The 23,039-nt window shown below is 39.1% G+C and overlaps 1 protein-coding gene and 1 long non-coding RNA gene across 5 annotated transcripts in view; one reads left to right on the plus strand and one right to left on the minus strand.

The window, feature by feature from the left end:
- The window catches only part of ST6GALNAC3 (ST6 N-acetylgalactosaminide alpha-2,6-sialyltransferase 3), a 555,034-nt gene that overhangs the window by 130,204 nt on the left and 401,791 nt on the right, over window positions 1-23,039 (minus strand). The gene's annotated exons all lie outside the window — the stretch shown is intronic.
- Window positions 1,916-15,189, plus strand: LOC141407824 (uncharacterized). Its single transcript, XR_012418635.1, has 2 exons — window positions 1,916-7,777; window positions 11,614-15,189. It is a non-coding gene; the product is annotated as an uncharacterized lncRNA (long non-coding RNA).

Here is a 23,039-nt window from a genome sequence, read left to right on the forward strand (position 1 = left end):
TGAGTAAATGATGAGGTTACGCTGCTAAAATTATCTTTCAGAAAAGAAATATAATTATCACCAGGTCTTTGCAAAATCTCCGAGGTTATGAGAAGCCTTCTTTGTTACTTAATTTTGAACTAAAGATTATTGTTTGGGAAAGACACATTAGCCTGAAACAATCTTGGTTAACATGAGTTTGGATACCTATTATGGTCACCTGTGACACTGATTAAAAGGGGCAAAGAAATTTATCACAGATGAGTCTTTACTTCTTGGAGTAAGACAAAAAGCTTCAAGCTTAAAATTGTAAAAAGAAGCCTTTCAAAGATTATTTGCCAAGCAACAGAATTAGTTGTGTTGTGAGATCTAGCACACAGCCCTACAGAATGAATCTTAATAAAACAGTTTTACTGATGTTCTATGAATGGGTACTTGTAGTTTGTGATAAAATTTCCAGTGATAGCATCATATGTGGGTCAACAAATGCTGTATCTCAAGTAACAGATGGAAATAAGGAAAATGTACTCTGAAAAAATATGTATCAGATGACTCAGAAAGCAGCTCCAGTTTGTAAAAGACTAATGTCAAAAATGTATGTGAAGTATTCAAATAATACTGATTCAAGAAATGCAAAATGTAGAAATATTTCTGAAGTAAAAGGTTATATGATATGCAATCTTAAATGTGAATGTGTAACTACATTAATAAATTAAATATAGCAAACATTCAATAATTTCATTTATGATTCTAAAAGTATGCACATTTAAGTTGGCCAAAGACATTTTTTTTAAATCTCCATGTTGAAGAAGATGAGATTCTTTTGTATTCTAGGTAAATTTCTATTACAGCATAATGGAAGATCTACCCCATTCTTAAGGACCGCATAGTATCCCATGGTAGAAAGGCACCATGCTTTATTTTGTCGGTTATCTATTGATGGCTATTTACATTTTATGTTCTGCAATTACAAAGTTCCAATTACTTTCTCAGATGTATCTTCAGACACTGTTGCAAGTACATCCATGGAATAGATTCCCCCATCTGTCAATTCTGGGCCAATTTATATTGTAATTGATTATAATTTTTCATTCCTCCTTCATTTTCTCTCTTGCACACTAAGAGGGAGGTTCTATTAGCATAGCACATTTGAGTTATAAGTAGTAGTCAAAATCAGCAAGAGAAATGTTTTATTACTGTATACATGTTCACTGTGAAGGTCCTAAGGACCTCTCCCCTCCAATAAAGCCCAAGGTCCAAATAACAAAACAGGCTCCTACCAAAGGAGAACTGAGTAGAGCTGAGAACCTGGAAGTTGCCAACCTGGGAAAGATCTGAAAGATAAAAGACCAGCTGTGGAGGAAGCTAAGAGAGGGGATTAAAAGGGTGATTGGAGAGGAAGCTTTCTGATTTGCATGATTTGGACTCTGTGTGGTTTGATAAGTGCTTCAACCTGTAACTCCAGGAATACTTTATTTCTGTTAACGGAACTCAACGTTCACACCCTACCAGATATTGTAGACATTACTAATAAGTTACAATAAATACTGCCAATTCCCTTCCAGAAAAGCTGTCTCAAATTATACTCCCACCAACAGTTTTTCCCCATATTCTTACCAACATTACATCAAGCTTTTTAATTATTGCCAGTTAGTGAAAAATGGTAACTCAGTGGCATTTCTTTAACTATATAAGTTTAAGCATCTTTTCATGGTCATTTACTAATTGCATGTTTCCTTCTTTGCCTATTTTATATTTGGTTCTTTATATATTTTATTGATATTCAAAGATTTTGTTATATATTAAGACAGTTAACCCTGTTGTCTAGTGGGGTAAATTACTCCCCCATTTGTTATTTATCTTATATTGTTTAATTAATATTTATGGCTGTGCAGGAGACTTAAATTCTTATATAATCAAATGTATCAGGTTTTTGTTTTTTTTTTGTTTGTTTTTGTTTTTTTGTATGTGAAGTGTTGCAATAATTTAAGGCCAACTCAGAACACAGAAAAGCAGAGTCTCTTCCCAGACACTTTCCAGCCAAGTGACCTTGGACAAGTCATTTAAAAGTAAATATTTTCCTTTACAAAGAGGAAATTTTCTCTTCTTCCTCTGTTTTTTTTTTTTCCTGCTGTGTTGAGAATCGAATGAGGCAAGGTTTATCAAAAGCTCTTAATTCCTCAAAGTCCACATAAATGATAAAGTAGTTTATATCTGAAAATGGTGGTTAAAGGTGAAATATTTTTAGAAGATGAATACCTCTAAAATAAACTCTTCAATTAGGTGAAAAATAATGCAGCTTTGCAGAATCAACTAAATCAGCTTCAAACAAGTTTAGAGGTTTCCTAAAAATTCAAACAAGTTTAGAGGTTTCCTAAAAAATTCTTTCTCCTGTTAATCAAAATTCTCCTTAAACCATCCCAGTCACCATAAGCCATCAGGTCACCTGAATGACCCTTGCATTTGGAAAGCTCCTCATGTGTCTCATCAATAGTAGAGACTGGTGTTTAGAAAAAATACCTATGCACTCACTCCTCTTTTCCTAGGGAATCTAATCAATTGAGGATAAAAAGAAAGAGCAAATTGGTGATCAAAATAGAGCATCAGCTGTATTTATGATAAAAGGAATTGGGGAATATGAAAGGATCTCTGACCACCTCCTCTAAACTTAAATCTTGGGACTTTACATCTCTGACTCAACCACCAGGTACAAACCGAAACAGAGACCAGGGTTCTGTTCAGAGTTCTGCCTGGGCTACCAGAAGCAGCTGTGTGGCCTGTTTACTGCATAGAGTCACAGGGGCAAGGCCCTTGGAGCAGGACACAGATTGGTGTAAAGGGCACGAGAGAGAACTCAGCCATAGGGTGGCCTAGGTGTGTATCAATATCGTGGTCCTGCCCCTGACCAGTTCAGTCAAAGGGCTTCAGGCTCTCTCCCTTTTCAGATGAGGCCCTCCTTTGGAAGAGTGTAAGGGCAAGTGACAGAGGAAGAAAGGCTCATGCTCTTCAATATTGCCCACATAGAGGTCCTGAATGGAACTCCTTGCTTTCTATGGGAAAGATGAGGAAGGAGAGTGAGAGATCAGTCTTCAGCCGTTAAGAGTATGGGCTTTGATGCAGATAATAGTGGCTTTCAATTTGCTAACATTAACTGGACACTTAAACTATGAGATTCATAGCTGCCTCCTCTCCAAAGTGGGATATGAATACCAACCTCTTGGGCTAGGCAAAAGAATTAAAGAAACGATATATGTCAGGCTCACTCCTGACCACTCTTTAGCCAAGTAACTGGAGCAGAACACGAACTCAATGATGGCTTTCTTTCTATGTTCCCCTAAATCTTTTCTAAAGACTAGGTTGAGCTTTGCTCCTTCATCTCAGTGAAAGCGAATAGTCACAGATCAAGCCTCCATCCACTGTTTAGTTTCACATTCTTGCAGCTAATTTCTTCACATTCTTGAAGCCATTTATTTTATCCTTTTCCACTTGGGCCCAATAACCTAACTCTGGACGTTGCTATGGCTCTGTCCAGAGCTCTCCTTTAATCCTCTCTATTTGTCTTAATTTGCAGAGCAATAGATTGGGAAGGCTCCCCAAGACTAAGAGGGGTAGGTGCAGGTACATCAGGCTTCTCCTTCTGTGGCCCCCCAAAGCTGCCTGCCTACTGTTATGCCTCACTCGTGACCAAGATTCAAGAGTCTTTTTCTCTGAATTCACTTGATATCAGTGATTCTACATTTCCTCCCACTCCAAATCTTGTGGCTCCTTCTTCCACAGAGAATTCCAAATTAGGGTTATTAATACTCATGACCAGGTCTCCCAAAGAAAACAGGCCATCTGGCACCTTTGGCAAGGATCCAAATTGTAACTGTTAAAAACAAATCCTTCTAAATAAATGAAAAATAAAAGAATGAACACCAAAATTTTCAGCTTTCTTCACCTATCTGAAGAAGCCAGAGGGCAGAATGGCCCCAGCTTTGGAGAAAGCTCCCACCCGAAGCCATAGAGCACTCAGCCTTAGAGGGCAGTGACTTCAGGATGCAGACATATGGAGAGGTTATTTGTTTCTCATTTATCCAACAGATAAGAATATGGAAATAGTCTCAGTCCATTTGTTTGATGGGTCTCCTAAGCCAGTGATAAACAAATCAGTACAATTAGTTTTGGCTCATCGTCATTAAGGAACCTTCACTGCTGGGACACAATTTAATTATACCTCCTACTCCACAGGAAAGCAAACCTTTTCAAGATGGGTGGCCTTTGTTGGGGTTGTGGCAAAGTGGAAGCGGGTGGGGAGGTTTGGAGGCACTTTCTGTATGACCCCTTGAAGATGTTGTGTATGTGTGAGGCACAGCATGGGTCTGTCCAGGATGGCTCTAAGTGCTCTTGCTACAAGTTCTTGGGAAGTCATTTGAGCAAATCTGCATTCTGTGTGGAGCTCCGAACTATAACAGTGCTAACAGATTGAAACAATGAATAAAGATTAAAATGATATTGAATCCAGCTGTCACATCTGACCAGCAGCAGAATGCCTGATATGGGTTCAAGTGCTTCCCCTATACCCTTTTGTGATGGTTGCATAACTGCCTTCTGCCTCAGCTTCTCCAGCTGAATCACTGGCATTTTCTAACTAACAAGCAGCTACTACTCCGTAAATGAGACCTGGGAACTTAACTTTTTGTACCGCAGTTGGTGCTCAGTGGACTTACAGTTTTGAATAGTGTCTGTCTAAATCTCAGGCAGATTTTTCCATATGGAGGGAGGAACCATTTCACATCTTTCTACTTGATTCCTTCACCTCCAAGTAGACCTCATCCTTAATGCAGATCTAAAGAGATGATCCCACTAGAATAATTGCAATTTTGATTTGGAAGTGATCTTAGCAGATCAGTGTGGCTAACATGCTAAGTTTCAAATGAGGAAACTAAAGCCCAGAGTGGTTAATTGGTTTGCCCAGATTGCCCAGTTTGATGAGCAAAACTTGTTACTTAAACTCAAAACTCAATTGGAAGGTTTCCTCCGCTATACCAACCTAACAGAAGATTCCTCGAGTAACAAAACATCTTCAATATTTAATTTACTACTTCGATCTGTAGTTCTTTCCCACTGGGTTCCAAGATCATCAATGAAAAAGAATTATTTGTCCAAGATCAAGCAGCTTTTAAATTACAGAGGTCAGTAATCAATTAAATATACAATTTTGGAGTTGACTTTATTTTACCTTCCTTCCCAAAGTACTGTGAGATACCTATTGATTTAAAAGCTTATCTTTAGGAAGGGGAGTTGGAGGGGAAGAAAAAAAGGTTATATTTAAACACATGAAAGGGGCCTGAATTCTACAACTTGGAGGTAAGACACGTAGGAGAGTTTCCTGACCTTCATCAGACAGTGAAGTAAGTTAGAAATAAGTTTTTCTTTAATTAAACTAGAAATTTTAGGGAGTGATTGCCATGGTGCTTACCATTAGCTACCCTAAGTCATGACACTTTTTCCATCTTTGTTTGAGATGACAAAGGCAGTCATACGTATCTTCTCACCAGAACAAGAGTATACTGTTTTCTCAGCCACATTTATAATAATAAAATTAACATTAAAAAGGGTCTGTTAAGTAAGTACCTGGAGTACACACAGTATGTACATGTTATGGTTAATTTATGTGTTAACTTGACTGACTCATGGGGTACCCAGGTATTTGGTCAAACATTATCCTGGGCATGTCTATGAGGGTATTTTGGGAGGAGATAAACATTTGAATCAGTAGACTGAGTAAAGCAGATTGCCCTTCCTAACATGAGGGATACCTCATCCAATCTGTTGAAGATCTGAATAGAATAAAAAGGCTGACCTTCTCATGAGAAAGAGGGAATTTCCTCCTGCCTGACTGCCTTGAGCTGGACATCATGTTTTTCAGCCTTCAGACTCAAACTGAAACATCTGCTTTTCCAGAGTCTCAAGGCTGCCAACCTTCAAATGAGAACTATACCATTGGCTCTCCAGGGTTTCCAACTTGCCAACTTCAAATCTTAGAACTTGTCAATTTCCATAATCACATGAGCCAGTTCACAATAAATCTTTTCCTACGCGCGCGCGCGTGTGTGTGTGTGTGTGTACGTGAAATATATTTTCATGCTTCAGCCAAGGGTAATAAGTGGAAGAAAGTAGGGAAAATGTGTGTGTGTATATATATACATACATATATATACATATATATACACACACACACGCACACATCCTATGAGTCCTATTCCCCTGAATAACTCTAATATACACTCAATAAATATTTGTGAATGAACAAATAGATTAGAAAACCTAATTCAAGAAACTTAAGAGACTTTGTAAAATCAAACTTTCCTCCAACAAAACTAAGCAACTTTACCTAAAAATAGGTTTCCCCACCAGAATGTCAAAAATGAGACTACTAGATGTTTAAGGTGATATGGATTCTAGGAAGAACAGGGTGTGGTCGAGATATCATTTAGCTCTCACAATGGATAATAAATGCATCAGGAAAAAGGCACCAGGAGTGTGTTCAGAAATCCTGCTGCCAAGATTGGGTCAAGGTTGTAATAAGACATCAAGACATTTTGACACTATATTCTACTATGTGAAAAACTTTATAGAGTTGTAGAAATTGACAGGATACTGACATGGCAGAAAGCCCTCCTAAGGGCCCAGGCAAAGATCAGAAAGGAGCACTGATGAAAAAGAGGAACAAATCTGGAGGTGTGGGACATCTTCATGAACCTGTTCATATCCCCTGAGGAAATGGCCCTACCCACAGGAACATTTTCAGATTGTGGAGATTTTTGAGGTTGATTCCAATTTGAAAAAGATATGAATGACTGAATTCAATACCTCTTCTTTTTTCAATATGCATGTTAAAATGACAAAGTGGGCCTAACAGATAAATCAATACATGTTAAACAGATCCTGAATTCAGACCAAACTGAATAATAAGACAGAAATCAGACCCAACATTTGTATTCTCTATTATTCTGAGGAGCTAAAAACACATCTATATCTGTTATACCATTTAAAGCAGAGAGAGAGGCATTCTCTTTGTATGGTTCAGGAAGGCCCATATGTAGCAAACTAGAAAATTCCAAATTAATAGGGGAAATTTGAGAAATGGCCAATCAAAATCAGGAATCAGTACTTTGAGATCACGATGCAAAATCAGGAATGAAGAGTAGGCTTGAGAAAAGAGACTAGAGGCGAAGGTATTATAGCTGTAGCTTTTGTGTTTTTATTTCATATTTGGATTACATTTCTACTTCCAGTATCCTCTAAATTCCTTTGTTTTACAAGTCCTCCTCTAAGGGTTATTTTGCAGCACTACTTCTCATCAGTTTCCCTAGGCTTGGTGTGCCTGTAAGTCATGTCTTTTGGACTTTGCCAACTCTATATGGCAGCATCTGCCTCTCTAGCTTCTTGAAAAATCTCCAGCACAACTAGATTTATAGCAGATGTTCTTTACTTCCAAAGGCAGCATTCAATTTTGAAAGGTTGCTAAATGATATAAGCAATTGAACAAAAAATCTGAAATTGAACATGATAGAAAGTCAAATGAAGTATAGATAGGTCTAATGGTACCTTTAAAATAAGAAAAAAAAAAAAAAAAAAAAAAAAGAAGGTGTCAACTCTTTGTTTCATGTCCTTCCTCTTTCTCCTTCTAGGTCCAACCCTAAAGGGAAGTAAGAATGCAGGTTTAGAAATGACTTAAGCAGTACCAATCCCAAGGCACCAGCAGATGACCTCTTTACTCAAGAAAATCAGCTAGTTAGTAGAACAGGTGAAGGTACGTATGGTTCATGAGTGTCATTACCAATAGTACCCTACAATAGATCTGTGGGACCCCAAAAATTCTCAAACCATATGCTTCATCTCACATATTTATTTAACCCTGCTCTCCTTCCTTTATTCATTCTCTTGAGCCCACCTAGATTCTTGCTCAGTACTTCCCTCAGGGTGGGCTTGTATGTATGCTGGGTAGTCCTATACTATGGCCTACTTCACATTCACATTAGGTCTGTGCATCCACCTTCTTGTATTACTGTGATGTTACAACATGGGGGTTGGGTAGGGGGTGGTTTGGTGTCCCAAGACATTTTCTATGGCACAAGTGTGGGGTTCATTATTGGTGATAAGCTACTGTCAATCAGTTTTCTTTCAAATATTGGCAAACTACATTAAGCTGTTATTATCACATGACCAGATACTTAATTTTCAATAATAGACAATGTTTTTCTTTTAATTTTTACTATGCATATATTTTTTGGTCTTTTTTTGTTCCTTTTTATGTCAGCCTATTTTGTTACTTAATACTACTTATTCTAAACCATCATTAAATCTACTATTTTATTTTACTTCCCATCAAATGCATGTTATATTTATTTGTTGTAAGTACTTCTTAGTAATTTTGTAGCCCTATGCAAAATCTAAAGTAACCAATAAGATTACTTCTGTGCATCCACTTGCTGGACCTTCAGTCCATTCTTAAAAGGACAATGTGTTAACTCATAGTCAGGGAAAGAGTGAAGACATGGAGTGAGAAAACCCAACTAGTCATGGTGCGGGTTACTTCACTTGTCTGTACTTTAGGTTACTCATACGTCAAGTAGGAATAACAATGTACGCTGCTGATACCATAGGACAGTTGTGTGTATCTAATGTGTACATATCCGGATGTTCAACTGGAAATTTTGGCTGAACACTCAGCTCTCACAGTTATCAGAGATGAAAATGCTCTGTGAAACAGGCCAGCCTGTAGGACTTGAAAAAGAAATAACAAAAAGTAATTACATGGTTTGCAGACAATTCAGGCACACTGAGGATATAAAAGGTTTGAGAGCAGAAAGAATTTGAGGGGGGATTTCTTATTTCTTTAGCAAGAACTGTACTTTGATGTCCCTCTTCCAAAAGTGTGCTTGCCCCCTCACTTCTACTAGTGAAAGAGATTCTGACAAAATCACTTGGAAATTTGGTATCTGTGCCCTGTAACTGGGGTGATATAGTGAACTGGCATCTCACTTCCAGTGGTAACAATGGCAGATGTGTCTCCTAGAGTTTCTAGGAGTAGAAGTTTTATGTTTCCCTTAGATTAAACACAGGCCCTACAAACAAGGCACTCAGAATGAGGTTGTGTTTACTCCATCCTGTTCAATGAGGCCTTTGAGATGGGAGACTGAAAACTCAGCATGCAGAAGCCAGGGGTGAACACCACCTCCCAATTCCTAGGGACTGTGGAAGAAGTAGGAAACAAGTCAGGAAAATACATGATGTGTATCAAGAGAACTGTGCTGCTGAAAGTTTCCCAGCACAGCAGTGGGAGGGGGCATTTCAAAGAACCTCTGAAAGTATCCCATGAGACAAAGAGCTTTAATATTGGCCAGACCCAGAAAACATGAGGCCAACTTACAGCAAAACTGTTGATGTAAGATCTTGCCTCTCCTCCAACCCTCTTGCTTCAACTCAAAATTGTCTATAAATAGCTGCTAGCTAGGGCAGTGAGGAGCAAGAAAAAGAAAACAAATTGGCCAGGCGTGGTGGCTCACGCCTGTAATCCCAGCACTTTGGAAGGCCAAGGTGGGTGGATCATCTGAGGTTGGGAGTTCAAGACCAGCCTGACCAACATGGAGAAACCCCATCTCTACTAATAGTACAAAATTAGCCAGGCGTGGTGGTGCATGTCTGTAATCCCAGCTACTCGTGAGGCTGAGGCAGGAGAATCCACCCAGGTGGATGTTGTGGTGAGCCAAGATCATGCCACTGCACTCTAGCCTGGGCAACAAGAGTGAAACTCTGCCTCAAAAAAAAAAAAAAAGAAAAGAAAAGAAAAAGAAAAAGAAAAAAAATTAGATGCATCATATTCCCAGACTGCAGGCCCACTGGGAGGACGGGGAGTAGGTGTAATTTTGAATGAAGATGGGAGGTTTGACTACTACGTAGAACTGGACACTTCAGGTATCAAATTGTGACAGTATTTTATTATTTAAGTGACCGGAATCCTTCTTATTATCTAAGAGATATTAGAAAAGCTCTGAGAATGCCCAAGTTGAGTATTCATCCAAGAGCAGAGAAAGAACTGAATATATTTTAAAGGGAGAGATAGCAAAATAATTTTATCATTGCATTCCACAAGTTGTGTTCAAAACACTCGAGATACAAAGAAACACACACACTATATGTAAAATATATGATATATAAATATATATCAAATATAACATATATAATATATGATATATACTGATATGTAAGTATATATCATATACTATACAAAATAACGCGCCCCAAATTGAAGGATCTAAGGAGACTATAAAATAAAATGGAAATTTCCAAGGCCAACCTAACAAATGCAGATTTTTTTCAAGTTTCTGGATCCTAGAACTTACTATCTGCTTTGAGAATCCAAGCAGGCCTAGAGTGTGGTGAGCGGGAGGGCCAGGTGAGGAATCTCATTAGAAAACTCTCGCCTCCCTAGCCATCTCCACCTTCCTATTTCTACCCCAGGTCTGGAGAGGGGATATGCAAGAGGGTCATTGAAAGGTCTGTGGGCTATTTTCAGGTCAGGAGATAGAGAGGACTGATGCCTAACTGACCCTTAACTCCCAGAGGCTGTTGGGGCAGGGATATCAATTGTTTCCCATGAAGCATATGAGAGCCATGTGAGTGAGACAGCAAGTGTGGGATTTTCTTACATCATGCCTGAAAGTCTGGAAGATTTACACTAAGGCTGAGTATGTGCCCTCCAGCTACTTGGGGCTTAGGGAAGAATCACCAGAGACCACCTAGACTAGAATATGTGCTTAGGATAAGGACCCTCAGAAGAAAGGGTCTGGTGGGAGATCTCTGAAGAGGACATAAAAGCTTCTTCAACCAGGTACAACTGGAACCATATGCCAGGCTCAGAGAACCAACAGCGAGTAAGAACTAGTGAGACTAAGGTCCTATCCCCTTTTCTTCCCTCCCACCTCTTGTCCAGCCCTGAGTTGGGCATATCAGGTGAGAAAAGAGGCGAGCATGGAGAGGGCGGGGAATGCACCTAAGTCCTATGACCCCTCCTTGAAGCAGGGCTCCACCTTTGAAAGTGGAGAAAGCTTAATATTAACTCAAGTTCAGAGTTTTGATTATTCCATGGAACTACAAATCATATTTCCTTAATTGAGCCTATGTTTATGTCTTCAAGGCATTTCAGGGTGTCTATTATGCAGAAAATTATAGAGCCTTTTGGAATTTTCATCCACAAGCAAAAAGAGAGAGGGGAAGAGAGAGAGGGTGAGAGAGAGGGAACTCTCCTAAAATATTTAAAGGGGTGGTGAAAGATAATAGTCAACAATAACATAATAATATACCCTAGTGCCTGTCACGTAGTACATACTCAATAAATATTTGTTGAATAAATGAGGAACATAATAGTTTTACACACACATACACACACACACACCTGGAAAATATGTTTCTTCTAATAGTAACATTTCCAAATAAGTTCAGTATTATAATAACAATTAATAGTAATAGTACTCAATTACCTGCAATCTTGATAAGCAATGTTTGCAATGGAGAGCACTCATCCATCCATGCATTCATTCACTAATTTAAGTAATAAACGTTGACTAAACCACTACTTTTTTCCAGGTACGATGCCAGGCACTGGAGATATAATAATGATGCAGCTCCTGTCTTCACATATCTTACTGTGTGAAGAAGACAGCAGACAAGCAAACAAGCAATTGCTTCTAGAAATGCTGAAATTCTGACTGGAATAGAGAAAAGGAAGGAAGAAGAAAGATGATTACAAAAATCTTATGAGCGGAGCTTGCCCTGGGCCTGCTGGACTGTCAATGGCCAGTTCTGGACAGTCAATGGCCAGCATGGAAGAGAACACAGGCTTGGAAAATAGCAGTCCCAGCAAAGAACAAGAGAAGGCAGAGGCTGTCAAGTAGGCATTTTGTTCTTCACAAATTTGTGCATTGGGAGTGGAAGCCCTGTTCTATTAGAGAATCATAGACAACTGATAGATGCTGGAATGGACTGGATGACTAGTGGGGGTCAAAGGGCCAGTGTGCCCCATAAACTATTTTACATTGTCTTGAATTCACCCATTCATTTATTTATTCAACAAATATGTATTAAGTGTTGGCTCTGGGCCAGCCTGTATAAACACAGGGTGGATCTAAGCTTACTCTGGTCTTCATGTTGTTAGTCACCGCTTTGTATTAGGCTGTTTTTCCATTGCTATAAAGAAATACCTGAGACTGGGTAATTTATAAAGAGAAGTGTTTTAATTGGTTTATGGTTCTGCGGGCTTTACAGGAAGCATGGTGCACCTGGTTGGCTTTTAGGGAGGCCTCAGGAAGCTTACAATCAACACAGAAGGTGAAGGGGGAGCAGGCACATCATGTGGCAAAAGCAGGAGCAGGTGAGAGAGAGTGGGGGTGGAGGTGCCACACACTTTTAAATGACCAGATCTCATGTGAACTCAGCAAGATCTCGCTTACCACAAAGAGGATGTCCCAAGCTATTCATGAGGGATCAGTCTCTATCATCCAAACACCTTCCACCAGGCCCTAGCTCCAACATGGGGGATTATATTTCAGCATGAGGTTTGGGCAAGGACAAATATCCAGACTATATCACTCGTCTTCCCAGGACTTCTCGTTTTACTCTTCTCTTAGAAAAGGCAGCAGCATAGTTGAGCATTAAGAACAGAGGCTTTGGAGTCTAGGTGACTCTTGTCAAGTTATTCAACTTCTCTGAACCTCAGTTTCTTCATGGGTAAAAATGCTATAGTAAAAGTGTCTCATTGGAGGGCTGTTGTATTAAATGCAATAATGCCTGTGGAGGACTTGGCATGTGCCTTGCCCATAGGGAGCCCTGGGTAAAGTGAGTTATTTGACATTATTATTTCCATCTTTTCTGTCCTGCTTCCCAGTGAATTGCACACTTTGTTGTACTTACCACAAATGTGTTAGAAATATTCCTCAGCCCCGCTTTGTGAAGCCACTTAATATTGGTATGTGGACAATCTCTTCTTTTTTTCTCTTCCTTTTAATCAGGGTTACTGTTAGCAACTAGGAAGCAACACAGTAATTATGACTCTAAAAGGAGTGAAATCGCAGAGGCTCATAAACTTTCAGAAAATGAAAGATCTCTCGGGCTGAAATTCTGAATCTTGGCTCTTACCACAAAGATGAGGAGTGTGTGTGTGTGTGTGTGTGTGTGTGTGTGTGTGTAGAAAATTTGTTAAAATTCTTTTTGAGAAATTTCTAATTCATTGGAGCATAAAAAAGGTGTGTCTCATCTCTTAAAAGAAATTCTATGTGCCTTTTTCAGTGCATGAATATCTCAATAAGCAGCTTGATTTTGAAATGTCAAACTTGCCACAGAACTTGATTCTTGGGTAGGACAAATGCCTTTGATTTGTTGAAGAAATTTGATTTGGAAATAGCCAGGTGATTAGTTGTCGAGACTAGGGCTTTGAAGTCACAGAGTACGGATTTCTATTATGGGCCCTAGTGGAGCTCCAGACATTTGCATGTAAAATATTTCTAGAACTTTTGCATATGCTTAGATATTAAAATAAGCATGCCTAATGCATTTATAAGATCCCATCTGTCACATACACAATACACTTTCAAATGCTACCCAATAAGGAAACATCATCTTGTTGTTTAACCTTAATCAAATAGGAGAAAGAACACACAGTGCTGATGACCTATGATTGTTAAAGTCTTAAATGCATGGTTGTATTTAATTCTGTACATTGCACATTTGGGTACTGTTAAATAATAGCTCTTAGGAGATCTCCATTTGAAAGAAACTCAAGAATGTGGCGCTGAACCAAAGAGAGTCAAGAATCATTCAAGCATAAAAATAGAAGTCTAAAAATGACCTTGAGAGGTTATAACATCCAATTGCTACTTAAAGTTACAGACTTGTGGGTTGTTAGGGTTGATCCGAGACCCAAGGGAGATCACCTACTCTAAACCATTCATTTAACAAATCAGGAAACTAGGGTTCCAGTTAGAGTTTGTTGAAACCTTATTTGTGCTTTTCTTTCAGACTTTCAAAAAAGAAAATTCTCCAATTTCTCCTAGCAACATATTCTAGTGCTTAATCATCAGGAAACTGCAGCTAGCTACCTTAATTCACTCCAATTAGGCCTCTTTTCTTGATGAATGTGGATTTAAAATAATAGCACATCCTACATCTTCGTAAGTGACTAATGCTGGAACATGACACTATGGAAAAATGTTAGAAATGGAAAATAATTAATTCAGAGGTCAAGCTCACAAGAGACCTAACCACAGATTTTCAATAGATACACAGTTACTGTATGATGATGCAGGGTCAGGAGGGTTTGAAGTATGTGGTCTGCTCCTGAATAACAACTCTGTCCCTTAAAAACTGTGGAAATGAGCCAATTACTTAACTTCTCTAAGTCCCTATTTCTTCATAATGGCAATGGAAACTAGTGGAATGATCCTTTTAAAAAAAGGATCAGAGGAGAGTCTAGCCCATTTAAATACTCAATATATGGCATTTTGATTGTGGTTGATATTACTGTTATATACAATATTTTCAGAGTAATAAGGAGAGTGATTACTTATTATTATCACCTCTGTCATCTCTGTCATATGTTATTTAAAATATATATTAATACCTACAAAAAATTTACTACTAAAAGAGAGTTTGAAGGTCTAATATTTGGGGCAGGGTTGAGGGGAGTCCTACAATTGATGATGAAAGGATCTTTATCTACTTTCTTCCTTGGAGATCATTATGGATGATAGCAGCTAGAGGCACTATGTACCCCTCCATGAGACTGAACTAGGTGACATTTCCATATCATTCAAATCTAGGATTTCCTTACTTTAATCTATCCAACATCATTTTCAAATTCCATTTTATTTTCCTAGTTTCACATGGCATTAACTCATGTTTACAGTTAAAGGAAACTTAAAATCAGATAAGGAAAGCTGCATGTACAAGGTTTATGTCCAATCTCAAGATCCAGTTATAGGAAATAGCTATTATTTTAACCTTTTTTCAAAAATGCAGGAGATAACTCTTGCTTGTTATCACTGGAGATTCTAATTTATCCGGGCAAAATGAATTTCAAATGATCATTGATAGTGATAACTCTTATGCAAATCTATTTCAGTTCAGTAGTTGAATGTTAATTTGCACTATAATAAAACGCAAATCCTTTAAGTTCTTTTCTCATCATTTAAAACAAATTGATGTCACAACATGACCAGTAAAGAAAAATAATCTTTCTCTATTATTTCCATTTGTTAGTTTCACACATTTAATTACAGATGTGGGAGCTGTCAATTCTGTCGCCTTTATCAACCAGCAGCTATAGATAACTTGACTACATTCCGGTCAGTACACTGTATTTTAAAAATGCAAATTTTTTTAAAGATTATTTGCTTTTTATTTGATTTTTTTTACAACATGCAAATCTTTTAAGTTAGCAAATCTTAATAACTTTTTTTTTAAATGTAAATTTGTAATGTGTAGGTTGGCCAGTATAAGGATAAATTTGGGTAATAAGGAGTTGCTATGATTTGAATGTGTCCCCCAAAGTTCATGTGTTGGAAACTTAATTCTCAATGCAACAGGGATGAGAGATGAGACCTTTAAGGGGCGGTTCAATCATAAGGGCTCTGTCTTCATGAATGGATTAATACCGTTGCTGCGGAAATGAATTACCATGTGAGTGAGTTTCTGATAAAAGGATGAGTTTGGCCCCCTGCTATTCCACCCTTGAGCATGTTCTCTCTACTCCATTTGATGGCTTCCACCATGTTATGACATGGGAAGAAGGCCCTCACAAGATACCACCACCATGCTCTTGGACTTCTCAGTCTCTAGAACCATAACCCAAATATATTTGTGTTCATTATAAATCATGCAGCCTATTCATTATAAATTACCCAGTCAGTATTCTGTTATAGCAGCATAAAATGAACCAAGACAGGGGCTGACACATACTCACTCAGGGGAATCTTTACAGGCTGAGAGGTAACCAAGATCTCATTTAATTATATGAGGCTATGTGAGATTTGGGGAAAAGGGAACAAATTTTATTCTGTCTGTTTCCATATTCCAATGGGCCTCCCCGCCACAAGTTATTGGAGTAACCTCTGTGTGAAGATACATGGAGTTCAAAATAGCCTCTCCTTGTGTGGAGTGGAAAGTATTTAGTTCTGTTATATGTCTCTAGAATAACAGGTTAAGCACACTTACACTCTTCTAGGAGGGCTGTTAAGAATTAATAAACTAGGAGAAGGAACACAGTCACAAATCTGACCATAGAGAAGGTCAATTAAAGAAAAATATCTGAAAACACATGACTGGAAAAAATAGTAATACTAGGGGTATCTTTAGAGCAGGAAAGCCAGATCATTTTCTCTTGTGGGTAATAAAAACAAATTCTCTGTCTGAATGGGAGTTAGAAATACTGGACCTGTATGGCAAGGAACTTGACTTTAGTGAGGAATTGAAGTCTCCCTAGAAATTAGCTACAGTAAATCAATCAGAACAGAAAAGCCTGATACACCAAACACAGGATAAGCATTGGTTCAATCTGGGAGTCAACAGAAATCCATCAGAAAACAAACCAGGAGGAACTCCAGAAAACAAAAGTATATGTTTGTGAACGTTCAGGACAGGTAGTCCACCATCCAGTAAAGTAACTTCTCTGCCCAAAAAAAACAACCTTTGACTGCCATAATATAATAAAGACAGCAACTTCAAGGTGAGTGAGGCAGCCTGAGTCTAAATAGGCTGAGACTTAACTTAAAGATCATCACGTGGGCTAAAGGGAAATTAGTCCACGACCAGGCAAAGAGAAGAGAATCAGATGAGGTTAGGAGATGCAACACACAGGATTGTGCATGTTCATGAGACCTGGAGGAAGGTAGGAATGAGTGAGCTATTCTCCACAGTAAGGAGCAGGTCCTAATTCAAAAAGCACTCATAGCTCCCTTCTCACCAGTCCTTGCTACTCCCCTTCCAAAGAGGACCTTGCCATGGATTAGACTGGTTTAAGGACATTTTTTTCCCTGATCGAAGGCCCATAGGTTTCACAATACTGAACAAAAGTGATTGAGAAGAGATCCCACGAAAGAGTGAGATCCTTGGAGGTACCTCTTCAGAGCAAGTTACCGAGTAAAATGAGCACAGACTGCTGTGTCTTCAGTACTTAGAACTGTGTCTGGCACATGACATACTCACTAAATCTGTATTGAGTGGGTGAATGACTGAATGAATCAGTGAGAGGAGGCTGGAGTGTGCTCTCCCTTGGTACAACCCTTCCCCTGAGAATACACAGAGTGAAGAGCCCCAAGAATGCAGGAAGAGGCAGACCAGTCTAGCTCTGTTCTGGGCACAGGGACAAATGTGCTTGGGCTTTCATGATCTGGAGCTGCTTCTTCCTTGACAAGGTGCTCTTTCTGAGCCAGGCATCCCTCATGACTGGATTGGTGAGATGCCAGAAGTCAGGCCCCAGTGCAGGCTTAGGGTGTTGGGAGCAAAGGAAGCTGCTTGACCAAATTTGCTCTAGGCTCTACATTCTGCTAAGGCTGACCTCAACCAAAAGGAATCCTGTGTGCCTAGCTCACAGAGGACCTGTTTGGCGCCTGGGGCCAGAACCTCAGCTGAGAGGCTCCTTTGCCTGACCTTGTGTTCTCAGGGCATTAAGAATGTGGTCGATGGCAAAATTGGAAGATTCAGAGCGTGAGTCAGGTCTCCACCTGTCTTTTTAAACACACAATATAGTATTCACCAAAAAATATGCTGGATGAAAAGATAAGAATGTGATCTAGTCTCCAGATATCCAATGATAGATATTTTGAAGTACTTTATATGTTTTAAAATTATTTTTTCTTTGTCTTTATCTTTGTAGTCAGTGGAAGATAGAGGGAAATGCAGGAAAACAGAGTAAAAGGGGGAAAGATGCCACAGGTATCTCCAGAGAAGCAACTTGGGACATGAGTCAGAGAGACAAGACTATCCTGGACCACTGCTTCCAGGAGGGTATTTCACTCCTGGGTCCACAGAGAGATAGATGCCAAGGCACAACACAGGCTGAAAGAGACACTAGCTGCTGGTCTGGAATTCCCTCCCAACAATGATAGGAAAACGTCTGTAAAAGCCCTGCTCATGAAGGGCTATTCAAGCTACTTGTACACAACATGAACAGAGCTGAGGGCGGGCAATGGTCCGGCTGACCAGCTGCTCATTTTCATAAAGGGCAGCAGAATTTTCAGTTGAAGGTTTTAATGACAGCTTATGCCTGATGCCATAAAGCCCTGTATCCAAACTGTTCCTCTGAGGAAGAGAAAAAAAATTCTGCAAAGCACAAGGATATGGTTCAGAACTAATGTGCTGAATGGTCCCCAGTCCTCAAAATCATGCCTAATCTCATTGCATTTCAATGAAAACAGTTCTATTCCATCAAAGAAAATGATCAATGGTCTCATTTCATCCCAGAATATGTCTGAATCAGAAAAAGAATCACCTAAATGTTATTTACTTAATGCATTTTCTCTCTCTTTTAAAAAATACTTATTGGCACAAGCACGCTAGTAATAAACAAGACAAATTTATACTAGAGCAGGGGTCAGCAAACTTCAGTCTATGTGGCAAATCCGACCAATAGCCTGTTTTTTTATGAGCTAAGAATAGTTTTTACAGATTTAAAAGGGTTGTAACAAATAACAAAGAAGTATGCAATAGAGATCGTATGTGGCCTGCAAAGCTAAAATATTTACTCTCTGGTCCTTCATAGAAAGTTTACCCTCTGTATTAGAACATTGTTCATTTTCTGACATCCAGAATTATGAAGAAAAACAGTAAGTAGCCAGTATGTCAGTTTTGGTTTACCTGAAGGTTTATTAAAATTCCAACCCAAATGCCCATCAATGATAGACTGGATAAAGAAAATGTAGCACATATACACCAGGGAATACTATGCAGCCTTAAAAAAGGATGTGTTCATTTCCTTTGCAGTGACATGGATGAAGCTGGAAATCATCATTCTTAGCAAACTAACACAAGAACAGAAAACCAAACACCACATGTTCTTACCCATAAGTGGGAGTTGAACAATGAGAACACATGGACACTGGGAGGGGAACATCACACACTGGGGCCTGTTGGGGGGTGGGGGGCTAGGGGAGGGATAGCATTAGGAGAAATACCTAATGTAGATGATGGGTTGATGGGTGCAGCAAACCACCATGGCACGTGTATGCCTATGTGGCAGGCCTGCAAGTTCTGCACATGTAACCCAGAGCTAAAAGTATAATAAATAAAATAAAATAATTTTTAAAAATTTTGTGAAACAACAACATTTGTACCCTAGGAGAGAAATCTTAATGACATTTATAAATTGTAAAATTACCTGTTGTTACATAACATTACACATTTGTTACATTTTAATCCTTGACTAAAATGCAGTTGGCCCAAGTTTCTTATTGTAAACATTCCTGGAAAATAGTCTCAGTGATAAGCCAAATATGTGAAAGTCCCAAATTACTAATTCCAACTACTACAGTTACCACTTAGTAACTTGCGCCCTTACCAGGCTAAGTGCTTTTCATGCATATTCTACTTTACTCTTCAAAACAACCCCAGTATACAGCATTCTCGCTATTTTACAGCTGAAGTGACTGAAGTTCTTAGGAGTTGATATTGTATTCAGGGTCTCACAGTTAGTAAGTGATGGGACAAGGACCTAAACTCAGTTCTTGCTGACCACAGAGCATAAGCCGCTACACTACGCTGTAGTCTCTCTAAACGACACTGTCTCCCTTTAAAGAGACACTATCTTTAATTTTTCCTCTTCTTGCAAATTGCACAACTTGGTGAGTGGGAAGTAGCAATGCTGACTGCCAGGTGAAACCTCGCCACTTCAGCATTCCCAGCTTCCTCCCTATGCACACATAGAACAAATGTAGGACCATTTTGAAGGTTCTGAGAATCCATAAATGGAAAGCATCTCTTATCCTTTCTTTGTGATTTTAAAAGCTGAGGTTAGGTTTCTTATTTTCATTTGCTGCTATTTAAAGGGAGGACTTAATTGAGTGTGTATGTTGCTTTCCTTATTTTTACATAAGTAGTAAAGCTTCCAAGAGGTGCAACTAAAATAAGGTGCAATCCCACAGGATGCAAGGTTGGCTTTTTCTCTTCACAAGAGTCCTCTCCCTCTCCTCTCTTTCCCTCTTCCACCTTCACCTGACAACTCTACCTTTCCTACTCAATATAGGAATTAGAAGGAAAGTAGAACACACCCATTAGGCTGGAACAACAGGGAAGTAGAGCTGGCTGCATCTTTTTATTTGAAACAGAAACAGTTAATAGCTATTCTAATCACCTGACTCCAGCCTCTGCTTCTGGTTGGTATCTCCAGCTGCTGAGGAATGTTTTACATGGAAGTTGTGGTATCACATCAAGAAATATCAACTGCCAATTGGACTTATTTTCCTCCAAAATCCGGGTCTTTATCTAGACCATATTGCTGTTCACAACCTTATTTTCCTAGAAATAGAGTGTCATAGTAATCTTTATTTCTCTTTCTCCTTTGCCCCAGATCCAATAACGAGGTACCGCTGAACCTTGCCACCTACTGCTCTCCCACATTTTCCTCTACCTTTCTTTCTGTACTTTCCAGTTCATTGCCTGACATCTGGATTATGCCAGTGGTCTTGTAATTTGTCTCTCTGCTTTGAGACTCTTTCTTTTCATGCCCTATTGCAGCATAATAAAGCTCTCAAAACTATTCTGCTTAAAGTGACAGTCCCATGTATTTGCTCACAATTCTGCATTGTGGGGAGGCTCAGTGGCAACGGTTTGTCTCTGTGCCACATGTGTTGACTGAGGCAAGCTGGCACTACTAACATGTCCGGTGTCTCTGTTGGGGTGATTGAACTCATTGCAGCTGTCACACCCTGTCTCTTTCTGTGGTTTTTCATCCCCTAGGTCTCTGTCAATTTGGCCTTTCTCTCCAGCAGACCAGGGAAATGAAACCTTTTTGTTTGTTCATGTTAGCTAAGGGTTCTAACATGGCAAAAATGAAAAGTGCATTGTATCTTAAGGTTTAGGCACAGAAGTCACACTGTGCTGCTTTTGCCTTATCCTGGTTAAACTAATTCCAAGCCTGGCTCAGATTCAAAGGGAGGAAATGTAGACTCCACCTCTTGATGGGAAGAGTGATGAAATAACATTGCAAAAGCGTATGCAGGAAAGGAGGGCTTTTCATCTGATCACCACAAGATAAAATCCATATCACACCATGTATATTTCTACATTAATGGAATGCAGTCTACTAAAAATAACATGATAAGGACAATAAAATATGACTTCCCATCTATAACTATTCTCAAGGATGCATTGGGTGGAATAGAGGCAGGATCTAATTCAACTCTGAAAGTCTACCATCCCAATAGCATTGCAAATGTACAGGAAACAGAAGATAATTTAATAACTCAAGAAAGGTATGAATATAATCAATCATTTATTTTTGGTAAAACTATATTTTAAGTTCACGCTTTACACCGCAGATCACAAAAATTTTCAGATGGTTCATCTCAGATTTGTCACCACCTAGAAATGTCCCACCTGTGGAAGCAAATGCCAGTGTCTCACTGTGTGAGCACAATTTCTTATCATACCTGACTTCTCAATCCTTTTGTTAAACTATACATTCTGGCTAGTGTCATCATGTCTCTAGGAGTTACTGCTGTGTAACTTCTTCTTCATTTATGAGTTCTACTCTATTCCTCACTCCTGAAACCTCTTGTCTCCCATTAGATGAGCTTGTTTCTATTTCACAAAGACAGTAAGCTATTAAGGTTGAATCCTTTCAACTCTCTACTCCCCACGCACAAAGACATGCATTCTTAGCCTTTCCTCCTTATTACCTCCACCTTAGCTTCAGCTTTAGAGAACAAGAAGCCCCCTCTATCCAAGATTTACCCATCCATCTATTCACCTCTTCTCTGAATTCCATCCTCACTCGCCTTTCAGCACTATTACTCCATCAATTAATCCTTCTTCCCACATTTTTAATCTGTCACTCTCTGAGGGCCACTTCTTTTTGCCCAGAATATAAAATAATCACCTTTCACCTAATTCCTGGCCTGTATCTATCGATGGCCTCATTTTCTCTCCAATTTTCATAATTCAGCCTCAAAAGTAGTCTCAACTTGCTGTCTTTGCACATGCACCAAAAACAACAGCTAATTTTTACCAAGGAATTGTAATGAAACTGGCATTGTTCTAAGCATCCTACCTGCTTGAACTCATGTACTCCTCACAACAACCTTGAGATAGTTCTGTTTTTATTTCCATTTTATAGAGGAAAAGATTGAGGCAGGGAGAGCGAGCGCTTTGGTAACATGCCTATTGTCAGCAGCTAGTGGGTAGCAGAGTTTGGGTTTTAGCTTGGGTGCTCCCTTTCCAGAGCTCACATCTCACTCACCAGACTACTGAGACAGCTGTTCATCCACTGTTGTCTGGCTCTGCCTTCACCACTTCCCTAACCCTGTTCTCACACAGATCACCAAGGCTATTCTTGTTGTCAGTGGCAATTGACACCTATTGGCATTCACCTAACTTGGCTGGAAAGTTATTCAGGAAGAGAAGCAACAAAAGAAGAAAACGGAAAAGGAAAAAAAAAAAAAAAAAAAAAAGAAAAGAAAGGAAAAGAAAAGAAAAAAAAGAGAGAAAGCTTTCCCATCTCTTGTTCACAGTAGAAAGACAGCAGAGAAGCCTTATCGTTGTCCAGCATGGATGAGATCAAGTAAATGAATCTTTTCTTTTACCCATTTATGCTTTACATATTTTAGACAAAATTTCTACATGGAAACACCTAAAATGTCAGTCATTTCAAATAACAAACTCACAAATGAAGGCAAGATGCTCAATTGTACTTGCAAGTGACCCTACAAATCAGTGCTTACCCCCTTAAATGTCATGTTTGCTAGGGCCACTGGATGCTTCAACTCAGGACCACCCGCACAGACCATGAGCCTGCAAAGCCCTTTGGC

The sequence above is a fragment of the Macaca fascicularis genome, chromosome 1, assembly GCF_037993035.2.
Source record: "Macaca fascicularis isolate 582-1 chromosome 1, T2T-MFA8v1.1".
Classification (NCBI taxonomy): Eukaryota; Metazoa; Chordata; class Mammalia; order Primates; family Cercopithecidae; genus Macaca; species Macaca fascicularis.